Source organism: Pinus tabuliformis, chromosome X, assembly GCF_031772625.1.
Source record: "Pinus tabuliformis cultivar Carrire ecotype Pingquan chromosome X, CPIR1, whole genome shotgun sequence".
Lineage (NCBI taxonomy): Eukaryota > Viridiplantae > Streptophyta > Pinopsida > Pinales > Pinaceae > Pinus > Pinus tabuliformis.
Window position 1 is genome coordinate 1,201,190,535 of NC_142308.1, and position 16,498 is coordinate 1,201,207,032.

Below are 16,498 nucleotides of genomic sequence, written 5' to 3' on the forward strand. Positions count from 1 at the left end.
GCGTTTCTTTCAATGTTCCACCAATTTCCAGGATGAGGAGGCGAGGGAGCGGGGATACGCAGGAGTGGCCTATGCAAAAGCTCCCCACCAATTTTTAGGAAACGTGGGGCGACGTCGGGGTCTTAAAAACTTATAAATATAAAATATATATCATTGAAATTTTAATATTTATAATGTAATTGTCTTTATCATTATATATTATATATAATATAGCACTTACATCATGAAGAATAAATGATAAATCGATGAATCATATAACTGAAACAAATTTAAAACGAAAAGCATGATATCATATAATCATACATCATACATGTAAGTTTGTAACTGTACAGTGTAACTACTAAGTTACTAACAATGCACAATGAAAATAAAATTATAAATGTTTAAAGTTTAAACCATATTGATGTTCCAACTATGAACATTGAATACTGAATATTGAAATAAAATTATAAAAGTCAAGTCTGATACATCAAGAGTCAAAATTTTATAGAGTCAAGACTCAAGTCTAATATATCATGATTCATATATCAAGATTCAAAATAAACTGAAGTCTACAACTAAAGTCTGAAACAAAAAAGCAAATAAGTTAATAACATAAGAACATATCAAAAGATAAATGAGCATAATTGCTCAAGGTAATGCCCCGCTAGTCTTTGCATCCAGCTGTTGCATGAATAAATCAGGATCAACCATATCACCATCTGAATCACAATCACTTGTATTCTCAAGCATGCTAAGTGGCACACCATCCAACCCCATCTATATCTCATCAAGTCTCTCCTCCATATCTACCTGTGCATCATCCTTTGGATCAACATCCCATCACGTTGTTGGTCCCTTCAATTACTCAGGTGTCTTCCTATGCTCAAGACGTAGGGCACTGTGCACAACAACTAACTTCTCAACTCTTTTAGAGGTAAGCTTGTTCCTCTTGAGTGAGTGGATGAAGCTATATGTGGACCAATTCCTCTTTGCTGCAAAGGAACTAGCAATTTGAGACAACAAATGCATAACTAGATGTTTGAGCTCTGGAGCACCATCCCCATGCATCCAACACCAAGCAATCGGGTCATCTTGGGCTAGATCTATGCAATCTGCTCGAGCACCACGTGTGTTGAAGGGGCCATAAGAGATGAAAACTAAACAAATTGTCTTCGAAATTTTGCCCCCTCCTCATTGTACATCTTTGAAATTGTATCTAGGAATCCATTCTTTACCTCAGGATCATCAATATGAGACACCCTCCTAGGCCTTTCAACATACCATTTTGGGTTTAATGCATATGTTGCCATGTGTAAAGGTGTGTTCATGTGATCCCACCTATGCTGAATGATGGGTCAAATTTGGGATGCATAAAACTCTAATGAGGGCTCCCTCCGCTGAATGCCTGCCTTCATACGACCCAACATGCTATCAAAGGTCTCATAGATTTCTCCAAGACTAGGAGCATCTGAATCAGTGTAAGGAATGACCTCCACAATAAGGCCCAAGAATGACACCAAATAAGAACAATCTGCCCGCCAATCATTGTCCAACCCCTGAAGCCCGGCCTTCTTCCCCGTGTTTGTCTGTGATTCTGACCACCTTCCCCACTTTGAACTCACAACCAAGGATTGTAGAGGTGCTTGTACCTCTAGTATCCTCTCCAATAAGATCAAATAGCTATAACATATCTAGTATCAGTGAGCTTGAGGAATTCCTTCATCGTGTGAGCCCTGTACATGGCCAAGGAGGTGTGGTGGTTGCAGAGAAACATCTGCACATCTCTAGCAGTTGTCGCCAATTCTGATATCCATTGAATTTTTCCAATGTTCTTCAGTGCATTATTGAGTGCATGCATGCAACAAGGAGTCCAAAAAATATGTTGATACTTGCTTTGAATCAATTACCCAACTGATATACAAATTGTTGTTGCATCTGTCACACCCTGCACCCTACTATCAACCCCAACATCCTCTATAGCTTCTCAAAGAATCTCAAATTGGAAATATGCATCCTTGCGCTTTCCAGAACAGTTAATAGCTTTAAGAAATAATGGACCTTTTGCAGATGTCACTATGATGTTGATTAGTGGGAATTTTCAGATGTCAGCCCATCCATCCCTAACAATAGAGAACCAAACCTCAACCATGTTTGTCTCATTCTCTCTTTTTACACATTAATTTTGGACACTTGTCTATCTAAAATTGTTGTTCTTAGCTTATATTCTTCGGGTGGTACATATGAAGGCCCTATTCTTGCAATTGCTTGGACCATTTCCTTGTAATAAGGAGAACGAACAACATGGAAGGGAATTCCATTGGCAAAAAGAAATTTTCCAATTGCATCATCTGTGTCATCTCGATCTAGAGCATTGTACATCTGAGAAACTGTAGCACCCATTGCACAAGAATGAGATACACCAGTAGAACCCTTTGTCTTTTTTGATGAAGCACCGTATGGAGGCATATTTGTGCATGGATCAACATGTTTGCTAGAAAGTAGTCATTTTCCAATGGTTTCCCTTTCTAGCCTCCAAAGTTGCTCTCTTTGAGCTGAATTCAGGGTCCTTGAGGGACACATATTGACTCCTTTACTTGTAATAGCCAAAATATGTTGCTTCACCTTGGTATAGCCGCCAACAAATATTGCAGACCCAATCATGTGAGCGACCACCAACTTTTGGATTTTTTTTTTGGAAGTCTGGTTACATAGATTAGAAGTGGTTTTAGAGGATTGAATGTCCCCTTTGCAAATTTTGCCAGATCCCTTGGTGGGCCTTCAAAATCTATACCATGCAAAGACCTATTCTGATTTCTAGCTCTCCTGTGACTACTTTCAATTTCAATTTCTTCTTGTGCATCATGTGACTCACTACCACTGTAGCTACTGTCACTGTTCCCACTGTTCCCATAATAATTCTTACTCATAGTTGTAAGTTGAATGCCATGACTACTAGCTAATCTTAGACTTCCTGAATCCTGGTGAGGAAGCCATCTATGCTTTCTCCCTTCTGCATCCTTATGCTACTCAGCTTCACCTGGAGAAACATCTTCCGTTGCTCGAAAGAACTCTGAAATAGCACGGAGAGAGCATCCCACATCTCCTTGGTCGTACCTTTGTATGCCACATGTGACACTAGCTGATCTCGGACTCCATCCAAATTCATTTGTTCACCTACGACATCACTTTTCTATACTCCTTAAGCTGATCGACCTCCTGGGGTACTGCTACCACATTCTACACATAGGCTTTCAGGCCATATTCATCCAAAAGGAAGGACATCCTAGCCTTTCAAATGACATAGTTGGAGGCTCCCTCCAACCTATCCTGATCTCTAAGATTCGTTGTGGCCATCTCTAAAGATGGTTGAAAATCTCCTCTTTCCCTCTGCTCAGCTATTGGATTTGCTATAAGCACTCCCTTCTAGAGTGAGGAAATTTTCTCACATCGACTACCAATCTGCAACTGGAAAGAATTTGGAACAATTCAATTGTTCACTCTCAATCAATATGCTCAAAGACATTTGATGTTCATATATATATATATATATATATATATATTGTATTCAATTGATGGATGATTTTTACAAGGCTATGGCAGTTCTCCTTTATAGGAGTTGATTGGCCATGAGCCCAAAAGTCATATCCCTTGGGACTGATGTCTATTCAAAACTAATTAGTATCTTATCTTAATTTAATTTATTTACTAATTTATTAATTAATTAATATGTATTTATTTTATTGTTATAATATTTGTTATTTAATATATATATATATATATCGAGTTATGAATTTTTAATTCATAACATTGCCTCTCCCTTAAAAATGTTTTTTCCTCAAAGCATAGGTAATGTTGGGTGTTGCTTAAGAAAATTCTTTGTCTCCCATGATGAATCTTCCTCCAATGGTTTCTTCCATTTTATGAGGCACTCCTTAATAGTCTTGGACTGTAATACCTTCTCTTTGGTAGCGAGTATACCTTCAGGTTCTAAGATGATTCTTCCTTCTTCATCAGTTTCGGGTATCTCTGTTTGAGCTATTTGATTTTTCCTTAGCACTTTTTTGAGACTTGATACGTAGAACGTGTTGTGGATTCAACAGTTGTCTGGTAGCTTCAGTCCATAAGCCACACTACTTATTTTTTTGATTATTTGGTATGGGCCATAATATTTAGGCGATAACTTATTTTTCACTACTTGTTTTAATGACAATTGCTTATAAGGTTGAAGCCTAACAAGGACCCAATCTCCTTCTTCGAACTCTCTTTCAGTGTGATGCTAGTCAGCTTGTTGTTTCATTCTATTACGTGCCACGGTTATATTTTCTCTTAATAAGTGAATAATTCTTTGGCTTTCTTCTAAGTGTTCTTTTACTGCTTGTACCTTAGAATCGAGTAGTGCAAAATCCTTCCACCTGGGCGGCTCATAACCATATAAGGCTTGGAAAGGTGTCATCTTAGCTGAAGTATAGTAGGTGGTATTATACCATCATTTCGCCAGGTGTAGCCACTGGGTTCATCTGTTTTGTTTATCGGTGACGAAACAACAAAGATATGTTTCCAAGCATTTATTTACGACTTCATTTTGACCATCTGTCTCGGGGTGATAGGCCAACCTCATGTTGAGAGATATTCTTGCTTGGTGGTAGAAATCCTTCCAAAAATTGTCTTTAAATTTTGTGTCTCTGTCACTGACAATGACCTTGGGAAACCCATGTAGTTTGTAAACTTTTTTACAAAACACATCCGTAATTTGCTTAGTTGTGTCAGTTTTTTTGATGGCCATAAAATGGGCATATTTAGTGAGTCTCTCGACTACGACAAATATCTTGTCCTTACCATCAAATACTGGTAGTCCTTCAATGAATTCCATTGAAATTTCCTCCCATTTTTTATATGGAATGTGTAAGGGGTGTAGTAAACCAGGGGTTGGGATATTTTCACTCTTATTCCTCTGACAAACATCACATTTCACAACATATTTTTGGACTTCCTTACTCGTACCCTTCTAGTAGAACGATTAGAATCCGACATGCCCGACTGCAAGAGAATTGTGAGATTCTTTTAGAATTTTCATTCTAAATTTGGATGTTGGTGTTAGGTAAATTCTACCCTTGTACCATAATAGGTCATTCTTCCATTCAAAATTGGCATATTGACTGATATTTTGAATCATAGAGCCACAATCCAAATCTTTGGCATACTTCGTGCATATTTTGTCTAACGATTCAGGAGCAATTACCAAGACAACGCATGTTGTGTTGTCATCATCCTTATGTGAGAGTGCATCAACTACAATATTTTCTTTCCCCTTTTTATGCAAAATTTCCAAGTCAAATGCGGAATGTTTATCCATCCACTTTTGTTGTTCCTTTTGTTGAAGTAGGTATTGAAGACTATTGTGGTAAGTTCGGATTGAGAACTTACTTCCGAGTAAGTACCGTTGCCATTTAGTTAAAGCATGTATGATGGCAAGCATCTCCTTTTGGTAAGTTGATTTCAAGCTTTCCCGTTTGTTAAGTTTCCTGCTCTTGAATGCTATAGGGTGGTTGTCTTGCATTAATATGGCCCCAATTCTGAACCCTGAAGCATCACATTCTACTACAAACGGTTTGGAGAAGTCTGGAGTTGCCAGTACTGGTGTGGTTGACATCACTTCTTTTAGATTCTCGAAGCATTCGTCTGCCTGGTTATTCCATTGGAAAGCATTCTTTTTTAACAAGTTGGTCAAGGGTGTCGTCAAATGTGCATAGTTTTTTATGAACCTTCTGTAATACCCAGTTAGACCTATAAATCCTCTTAGTTTTGATACGTTCTTGGGTTTGGGCCATTCTTTGATTTCTTTGATTTTGTTGGGGTCCACTTTGACTCCTTCCCTAGATATAACGTGTCAGAGGTATTCAACCTCCTTTTGCCCAAAGGTACATTTTGATAATTTGGATAAAATTGATCCTTCTATAATACGGACAACACTTCCTCTAGATGCTTGAGGTTCTCCTTCCATGTCTTACTATAAACAAGAATATCGTCAAAAAAGACTAACACAAACTTTCACAAGTATGGGTGGAAAAGTTCATTCATGGTTGCTTGGAAGGTGGCTGGCGCATTTGTTAATCCAAATGGCATAACCTTAAACTCATAGTGCCCTTCGTGAATTCTGAATGTCGTCTTTTTGACGTCTTCTAATCTCACTCGAATTTGATAGTAACCTAATCTCAAATCTAATTTTGAGAAATTCTGCGCCATGGAGCTCATCTAGCATCTCATCAATGTGGAATCATAAACTTATGTTTAATAGTAATTTTGTTTAATCCTCTATAATCTATACACAAACGAAAAGATCCATCTTTCTTTCTAACCAAGATCACTGGTGCTGCATTTGGACTTCTACTTTTCGTAATGATTCCATGCTTTAACCGATCTAGAATTAGTCGTTCTATTTATGTTTTATGATGATGGGGGTAACGATATGACTTTACATTTACTGGTGTTGAATCTGTTTTGACTTCAATGATATGTTCAATTTTCCTTTCACGGGGCAATTTCATCGGTAGATCTTGAAAAACTTTTTCATACTTCTGGATTAGGGATGAAACTTCTGACGGTTGGTGAATCCCTTCTATCGATAATAACTCCAATTGTTGACATTGTGCAACAAATACTAGGGCTCCCTTGCGAATAAGATTTTTCATTTGTTGAGCAGAGATGACTTGGGTAGGTGGGGTTTGGAACCCAAACAACTTATACTTCCTTCCATCCATTTTGAATTTAATGAATTGCTTTTGGTGATTTGTCGAATACGTCCCTAGTGTTTGCAACCATTGTACTCCTAAGACGACGTCTACTCCTCCTAGGGGGACTATATAAAAACTGGACTCCATTTCGTATTCATTCAGTTGCATTTTGACTTTATGGCACTTTCCTACTCCATCTATCCATTTTCCATCTACCACCATAACTTTTAAATCTGCTACAGGGTAGGCAAAAATGTTCAGTCTTTTTGCAACATTGACATTTATAAAGTTGTGCTTACTTCCTGAGTCTATTAGAATAATAACGTTTTGTTTCTTGATATGGCCTTTAAGCTTCAGTGTCTGTGGCTGAGCTATCCCTGTGATGGCTGCCAGAGAAATTCGTGGCATATCTTCTTCTGGATCTGAATTAGGGTTCTCATTTTCTTCATTGTTCTCTTTGTTGGAGCTATCTTATGAAGATTCTTCTTCTTGTTCTGCTTCACAGTTGTAAAGTTTTTGCGTAGTGCATCTATGCCCTGGGGAATATTTGTCTCTGCATGTCCAACACTTGCCATCCCTTTTTTTTCAACATTAGATTGTTGTTTTCCTCCATTGCGCATTGGTGGTGGAATGTACTTACTGATGTTTTTTGAAGATGATTTACTTGATGTTGATTTGGGGTAGCATCGAATGTGCTCTAGCCATGAAAATTGGTGGAGAGGCTAAAGTACATGAATCTCCAAGATCCAGAAATGGTTTGGGCAGATTCTACCCGGTTAAGGAGATATTAAAATAATTAATATTTTTAATGGAGTTCCTAAGTCTAAACTTAGGAAAAATAAAATATTAATGGGTATTAATATAAAACTAGGTTAGAAGGTTCCAAATGACATGGATCAAGCCAAATCTAATCTTAGTTGTTGATTAGAGATGTAATCTCGGTCGTTGATGGATCAACAGGAAAAGTATAAGAGGAGGCTTGAGGGTCAATTGGAGAACATACCAGAGTGATCAGTCATTCGATTCTCTAGAGTGGGGTTTGCTAAGAGAAGTCGAATCAGTGATTAGTTGCAGCGAGGGGCAGTGAGTATGAGACAGAGAGGCAGAGATAGTGCCGAGACCAATGCAGAAGCAAAGAGAGGCAGATGTTGAGCCAGAGGGAGCCACACTGAGGCAAAAGGGATTGCGCAGAAGCAAGAAGGGCCTGTGTCATCCATGCAAAGGCTGCAGGAGTGACGTAGAGGGCCATAGAGGTTGCGCAGAACCTCAGAGGGTTGACGCAGTGAGTTTCGAGTTGACGAAGAGGCCAAGTGGGTTGACGATGAGCTTCAGATTGTGCTGGAGAGAGTTTCGTGGGGCAGACTTTTCGAATATCTACTTCCAAAGAGAGAGGTATTACTATCGGATTATTTTCTTTGTTAGGTGAGCCAGTTTGGAAACCCAGTTGTACTTAGAAAGACTGCATAATAGAATAACCCTCAGAATTACTGCACCGGTTTTCCCAAGTTGGGTTTTTCCGGGGATGAGTTGTCCAAAAATAACTGTGTCACTTGTGTGTTTGCTATTTCTTTCAGCTATTGATTTGTAGATGGTTGAGACTATATTGTGTTTATTTCATTATTTACATGATTAAATAACTTGTTCGTAATTAACAAGTAGGAGAAATAAACCAGAGAATATAGATAAAATTTCTAACATGTAATACTTAGAAATTTCAACATGGTATCAAAGGATGGTTGCAGATCATAGGAGAGCTGAAGGCTCTAGCTGAATCAGAGCATTTGCAGCAGAAATAACTATCTCGAGTGACAGAAGTTGTTCCTAGCAGAAAGCGGTGTAGAAGGGTTGACGCAGAGAGACTGTGTCATTAGTTCGAGCCAGAGAGAGGCCAGCGCAAAGGCTGAGGAGGGTAGAAAAGGCTCACGAAGAGCCACACAGAGACCTGGAGGGTTGACGCAGTTGGCTAGGGGAGCATTTCGGCCAGTGTTTGGATTGCGCAAAGCCGAGAGGCTCAGTCCTTCAGTTGTTGGGGCATAGGAAATTGTGGGTAGTTTGTGGGTAGTGAACCTGGTGGGGTACTATTGCTGTCGAGACAGAACAATACCTAATGGGGCAAAACCAAGGTAGAGGGAGTCACTACCTAGATGGATTACTAGTCAAGAAATCCAGGTCAGTGTTGCAGGTGCATAGGAGATCGAAGAGGTGCGATTCGACGGTTGGCAGGCGGATTTCTAGGAGGGAAATCGAGACTCAGAGGGAGTCTAGCAGAGAACTTCCAGACGGGAAGTAGAGACTCAGAGGGAGTCGAAGAGAGAACTTCCAGACGGGAAGTAGAGACTCAGAGGGAGTCGAAGAGAGAACTTCCAGAGGGAAGTAGAGATTCGGAGGAGTCGAAAGGAAGAGCAGAGAGATGGCCATGAATGGACTGAGGGATCAGGACAGGCTGGACAGGGCGTCCAACTTTGTCGCCTCGAAGGCCAGGATCCTATCCATTCTAGATAGACATCGCATCAAGGCCTTCGCCTTGAGAATAGTGGTTATCCCAGTTGACCCAACTAACAATGAAAAGTATGAGGAAGCAATGGCCAAGGCGAAATGCATCATCCTTGATGGGGTCAAGGATCATGTGGTCCAGCATATTGCCGAGAAGGAGATGCCAAAGGAAATGTGGGACACCTTGAAGACGTTGTACCAACATACTTTCGTGCAGAGGAAGATGCTACTAGAGAATCAGCTTTAGTCATACCAGATGCAGAAAGGGGAGCAGACAGATCATTTCCTTGGTAGATTGAATTAGATCCGGGACCAACTTACTTCCATAGGGGCCACGCCGGATCAGGAGTTGATGGTGAGGACCGCCCTAAACGTAGTCTCGGAGGACTGAGAGACATTTGTCCAGAGCATTCTGGATAGGGCGAATCTTCCAAATTGGGAAGAATTGTGGACAACTTTTCGCCAAGAAGAGATCGGACGGTTGTCAAAGACGGGAAATAGCAGCAAAGGAGTCCAGATCAAGAAAGAGGAGGAAGAGGATGTAGCTCTGGCATCTACGGGGAAGCAGGAGAAGAGGAAGAAAGAGGACCTCTCTAAGATAAAGTGCTTCAATTGTGGGGAACTGGGGCATTATGCGAACCAGTGTCCAAGGAAGAAAACTAAGGGAGAGGCGTCTGACTCCAAGGCAGTGCTAGCGAACGCGGAAAAGGAGGTAGAGGAGAATGACGATTGTGCCATGAGTGCTCATGCCCCTCTAGAGAAGAGGTGGGGAGACATCGAGCTGTAGTCAAGAGAACTACAGGCGATGAGGGGCAGGATCCTTGAGGTACCCAAACTCTCGGATTATACCTGGACACGGGAGCCCCGAAGTGAGAGTAGCAGGATGGCGGATGTCGGTAGAAACAGACGCAGATGAAGCGGCAGAGAGTGCTACAGTGCAGTCCTAGGCAGCGTAGAGAGGGTTGCAGTAGTGCGAGAAGCACAGAGGAGGTTGTAGTAGTGCAGGATGGCACGGAGAGGTTTGCAGTGGTGCGAGAGGCAGGGAGTTGTTGCAGCTACGTAAAGGCAGTAGAGGGAGCACGAGATAGCGACAGAGAGCTTCAGCATCGGGAGTGTTTGTAGCCTGATTGGGATGTCAGTGGTTGGGTGGATCAGTTACTTACTTCTCAGTGATTGAGTTGCAGTGCAGTAGCAGTTAGCAGTAGCATGATGCAACATGATGAGAGGGGGTTGCAGTGCAGATGTAGTGTTGGGAGAAAGGACTAGCAGCAGCATGGATGCAGAGGGAGCTGCTGTATGGATGCAGCAGTGGCAGGGCCATGGACAACAATACAGGATGCAGCAGTGCAGAGGATGTTCGGCGGGAAAGCCTAGCATCAGCACAGGTATCGGTGCTGTATAATCAGAGTGATGCTCAATGTGGAGTATTACTAGAGCACAGTCCTTGCTAAGAGGGAGTGTTGATTTGGGGTAGCATCGGATGTGCTCTAGCCATGAAAATTGGTGGAGAAGCTAAAGCACATGAGATCTCCAAGACCCAGAAATGGTTTGGGCAGATTCTACCCAGTTAAGGAGATATTAAAATAATTAATATTTTTAATGGAGTTCCTGGGTCTAAACTTAGGAAAAATAAAATATTAATGGTATTAATATAAAACTGAGTTGGAAGGTTCCAAATGACATGGATCAAGCCAAATCTAATCTTAGCTATTGATTAGGGATGTAATCTTGGTCGTTGAAGGACCAACAGGAAAAGTATAAGAGGAGGCTTGAGGGTCAGTTGGAGAACACACCAGAGTGATCAGTCATTCGATTCTCTACAGCGGGGTTTGCTAAGAGAAGTCAAATCAGTGATCAATTACAGCGAGGGGTAGTGAGTACGAGACAGAGAGGCAGAGATAGTGCCGAGAGACTAGCGCAGAAATAGAGAGAGGCAGACGTTGAGCCAGAGGGAGCCACGCAGAGGCAGAAGGGACTGTGCAGAGGCCAGAAGGGCCTGTGTCATCCACGCAGAGGCTGCAGGAGTGACGCGGAGGGTTGTAGAGGCTGCGCAGAGCCTCAGAGGGCTGATGCAGTGAGTTTCGGGCTGACGCAGAGGCCAAGTGGGCTAACGCTAAGCTTCAGATTGTGCTGGAGAGCAGTGTTGCAAACGTCGCGATCAGGATTAAATCGACGAGGGGAAAAGATCAGAAAAAATTGTAAAAATCAGGAAAAAATTGGTAAAAATTGGCAAAACCTCGGCAACATTAAAAAAATTATAAAAAAATTCATTTTTTTTTTAATTTTTGAAGTATCTAAAGCATCCACGATTTTTTGACGATTTTTATGATATTTTGGCAATTTTTAAGATTTTATTGCGATTTTTATGATTTTTATCACGATTTTTTCATTTTGGAAAAAATATTGGCGATTTTTTCTCCATTTTTTGGCGATTTTTACGATTTTTTCAAAATGAAAAAATCGTCGATTAAATAGGCTGATTAAATCGCCATGCGTAAAAAATCGCGATTTTCGCAACACTACTGGAGAGGGTTTCGTGGGGCAAACTTTTCGAATATCTGCTTCCGAATAGAGTGGTATTATTGCCAGATTATTTTCTCTATCGGGTGAGCCAGTTTGGCACCCAGTTGTACTCAGAAAGGCTGCTTAATAAAATAACCCTTAGAATTGTTGCATTGGTTTTCCCAAGTTGGGTTTTTTCTGAGGACGAGTTGTCCAAAAATAATGGTGTCACTTGTGTGTTTTCTATTTCTTTCAGTTGTTGATCTGTAGATGGTTGAGACTGTATTGTGTTTATTTTAGTATTTACATGATTAAATAACTTGTTCGTAATTAACAAGTAGGAAAAATAAACCAGAGAATATAGATAAAATTTCTAATAGGTAATACTTAGAAATTTCAACACTTGACTTCCCCTTGGAGTAGTTGTTTTATTTTTCATTACTGGCATATGGTGCTTTTCGGAGTTTATATTTTCATTCAATAATTATGGTTACGTGCCTGGGATCTTCAATGGTTTAGGGTTTATATAATTTTAATTCTTCTCGAATGTAATCCTTAAGGCCACAACAATACATTTTTAATAGCTCTTCATCTGAGAATCCCCTTTGCCTTATCGCTAATACTTCCCATTCGTGAGTGTATTCACTTATTGATCCCTTCTGTTTGAGGTGAACGAATCTTTCGTAAACATCATCCTCTTCTTCGTCATGAAACCTTTTTAGCAAGGCATTTTTAAAATTTTGCCAATTGAACGAGCGAGTTGCACATTTGTTAGACCACCATAGGAACCAATCATATGCTTCTGCTTCCAGGTAGTTGGATGTGGTCATGACCTTCTCTTGTTCACCTATTGGTGGGTTTGCTACAAAAATGGCGTCCATTTTATTTACCCATACAATGGCGCCTTTATGGTCCTTACCATCGTATTTAGGTAATTCTCTTTTAATTTTGAGGTAGTCTTTGTCGGAGAACCTTGTATGGTATTGACTTCCTTCAAACTGTATATGTGGTATTCACGGCTTTTCATGCATCAATGGAATTTCATGATCTGGAAAAATTCCACCTTCCAGAGTTTTTGGACTTTGCGTCTCTGAGGGATTAAAAGGTGGATTGGCTCCTCCCATATTGGCTCATCATGCTCCTTATTGCTATAATATTCTTTGTTGGAATTTCTAAGTTTAACCCGTTAGAAATTCTTCCTGTACTATCTGATTTATTTCTTCCTACTTGTTCAATTACTTAACATGTTATTTACCATGTAAATACTAAAAATAAATACAAGTACAATATCAACACATACAGATCATCAACTGAAAGTAAACAAGCACACGAGTGACACTATTGTTTTTGGACTAATGTCCCTGGAAAAACCCAATGCGGGAAAATTGGTGCAGCTATTCAGAGGGTTTTACTATTATGCAGTTTCAGAATAAAACTTGGGTGCCAAAAATGGTTCACCCAATAGAGAATGCCCTCGGAAGTAGTACCTCTCAGTCGGAGACAGATATTCTGGCTAAATCACCAGATGAATGATCCCACAGCAACAATGCAGCTTCTGCTACTCTGCCTCACTCTAATGGGACTGCGTCACCCTATCCAACTCTCCAGCTCTCAGTCTGTCCCACGCAATTCTCCCAGCGCTACCTCTGGGCTCTGTGTCAGCTTCTGGAGCCTCTGCGTCATCCCCTAGACGCTTTGCGTCTCATACGCTGGCCCTCTTTGGCTCTGCGTAGTTCCTAGCTGCCTCTGTGTGGCCACTAGCTGGCTCTGCATCAACCTCTCTCGGCTCTGCACTGATCCTCCTAGTACTAACTCCACCTCTTTGCTATATATTCACTCAGCTGCAACTCAGATCACTCACTTGATTTCCTCAGCAAACCCTGCCCCAAAAAATCGAATTCTTGATCTCTCTTGGTGTGTTCTCCAACTGACCCTCAAGCCTCCTCTTATACTTTTCTCGTTGGTCCATCAACGGCCAAGATTAAATTTCTAATCAATGGCTAAGATTAGATTTGGCTTGATCCGTGTCATTTAGAACATTCTCACCCAGTTTTATATTAATACCCATTAATATTTTAATTTTGCTAAGTCTAGACTTAGGAACTCCATTAAAAATATTAATTATTTTAATATCTCTCTAACCAGGTGGAATTTCCCCAAACCATTTCTAGGTCTTGGAGATCTCATGTGTTTTAGCCTCTCCACAAATTTTCATGGCTAGAGCACATCCGATGCTACCCCAAATCAACATTCCCTCTTAGTGAGGACTGTGCTCTAGTAATACTCCTCACTGAGCATCACTCTGATTATCTAGCATCGGTACCTGTGCTGATGCTAGGCCTCCCTGCCCACATCCTCTACATTGCTGCATCTTGTTATGCTGCCCATAGCACTGCCACTGCAACTCAGTTACTGAGAAGGAAGTAACTGATCCACCCAACTCTGACATCCCTGTCAGGCTAGAGACTCTCCCGATGTTGAAGCTCCCTCTATCGCTTAATCCGCATCCGTCTCTACCGACATATGCCAATCCTGCTACTTCTCTTTGGGGCTCCCGTAGCAAGGTATAATCCACGAGGTTGGGTACCTCAAGGATCCTGCCCCTCATCGCCTGTAGTCCGTCTAACTACAACTTGATGTCTCCCCAGTTCCTCTTAAGTGGCGCATGAGCACTCATGGTACATTCATCATCCTCCTTGACTTCTCTCTCCGCCTTTGCTGGCGCTGCCTTTGAGTCAGAAGCCTCTCCCTTACTCTTCTTCCTTGGACACTGGTTCGCATAGTGACCCAGTTCCCCACAATGGAAGCACTTGACCTTGGAGAGGTCCTTCTTCTTTCTTTTCTCCCACTTTCCTGCAGATGCTAGAGCCGCATCCTCTTCTTCCTCCTTCTTGATCTTGATCCTTTTACCGCTACTCCCCGTCTTAGTCAGCCATTTGATCTCTTCTTGACGAAGAGTCGCCCACAGTTCTTCCCAATCTTGAAGCTTCAACCTACCTAGTATGCTCTGGACAAACATGTCCCAATCCTCGGAAACTGCGTTCAGTGTGGTTCTCACCAACATCTCCTCATCCGGCGTGGCCCCTATGGAAGTCAGCTGGTCCCGGATCTCCTTCAATCGACTGAGGAAGATATCTATTTGCTCTCCCTTCTGCATCTGGTATGATCGCAACTGATTTTCAAGTAACATCTTCCTCTACACGAAAGTATGTTGGTACAATTTCTTCAGGGCCTCCCACATCTCATTTGCCGTGTCCTTCTTGGCAATATGCGAAACCACATGATCCTTGACCCCATCAAGAATGATGCACTTTTCCCTGGCCATTGCCTCCTCGTACTTCTCTTTTTTAGTTGGGTCAACCAGGGTCTCTATCATTTTCAAGGCGAAGTGCTTGATGCGATACCTGTCTAGAATGGACAAGATCCTAGCCTTCCAGACTACAAAGTTGGAAGCTCCGTCCAGTCTATCCTGATCTCTCAGCCCATTCATTGCCATCTTGCTACTCTTCTTCTGACTCCTGTGAGTCTCTTTACTTCCCTCCTGGAAGTCCTCGGTTCGAATCCCTCTGAGTCTCGATTTCCTTTCTGGAAATCCCTCCTCCTTGGTCTTGCCCTGTTAGGTACTGTTCTGACCACAGACCCCACCAGCTTTGCTCTGCAAATTACCCACAACCTCCTATGCCCCAGTTATCTGAAGGACTGAGCCTCTAGGCTCTGCGCAATCCCGGCACCAGAAAAATCTGCACCTCCTGGCCACAGCGTTGATCCTTCCTGACTGAGAAAGATGACTAGGCACTATGTAGGTCAAGTATGCTCCTCTGCCTTTGCGCCGATCCTCCTCCTGGCATGAACTGATGACACAGGCTCTCTGCGTCACCCCTTCATTGCTACTTTCTGCTAGGAACAACTTCTGTCACTCAAGACATTTGTTCTGTTGCTGCTGCTCAGCTCGGTTGATGCCTTCAGTTATCCTGTGAATCGTGATCTGCAACCACGCTCTGAAACCATGTTGAAATTTCTAAGTTTAATCCGTTAGAAATTCTTCTTGTACTATCTAATTTATTTCTTCCTACTTGTTCAATTACTTAACCAGTTATTTACCATGTAAATATTGAAAATAAATACAAGTATAGTATCAACACACACAGATCATCAACTAAAAGTAAACAAGCACACAAGTGACACCGTTGTTTTTGGACTAATGTCCCAGGAAAAATCCAAGTGACACCGTTGTTTTTGGACTAATGTCCCTGGAAAAATCCAATGTAGGAAAACCGGTGCAGCTATTCAGAGGGTTTTATTATTATGCAGTTTCAGAATACAACCTGGGTGCTAGAAATGTTTCACCCAACAGAGAATGCCCTCGGCAGTAGTACCTCTCAGGCAAAGACAGATATTCCAACTATATCACCGGATGAACGATCCCACAGCAACAATGCAACTTCTACTACTCTACGTCACTTTGATAGGGACCGCGTCACCCTATCCAGCTCTCCAGCTCTCAGTCTGTCCCACAAAATTCTCCCAGCGCTGCCTCTAGGCCCTACGTCAGCTTCTCTGGGCTCTGCGTTAGCTTCTAGAGCCTCTGCGTCAGCCCCTAGATCCTCTGCGTTTCACACGCTGGCCCTCTCTAGCTCTGTGCAACTCTTGGCTGCGTCTGCGTGGCCATTGGCTGGCTTTGCGTCAACGTCTCCTGGCTTTGCGCTGATCCTCTTGGTACTAACTCTGCCTCTATGCTATGTATTCACTGCCCCTCAACTGCAACTCAGATCAGTCACTCGATTTCCTCA

The 16,498-nt window shown here is 41.7% G+C and overlaps 1 protein-coding gene across 3 annotated transcripts in view; it reads left to right on the top strand.

The window, feature by feature from the left end:
- The window catches only part of LOC149144270 (aminopeptidase M1-like), a 311,113-nt gene that overhangs the window by 137,495 nt on the left and 157,120 nt on the right, over positions 1-16,498 (top strand). The gene's annotated exons all lie outside the window — the stretch shown is intronic.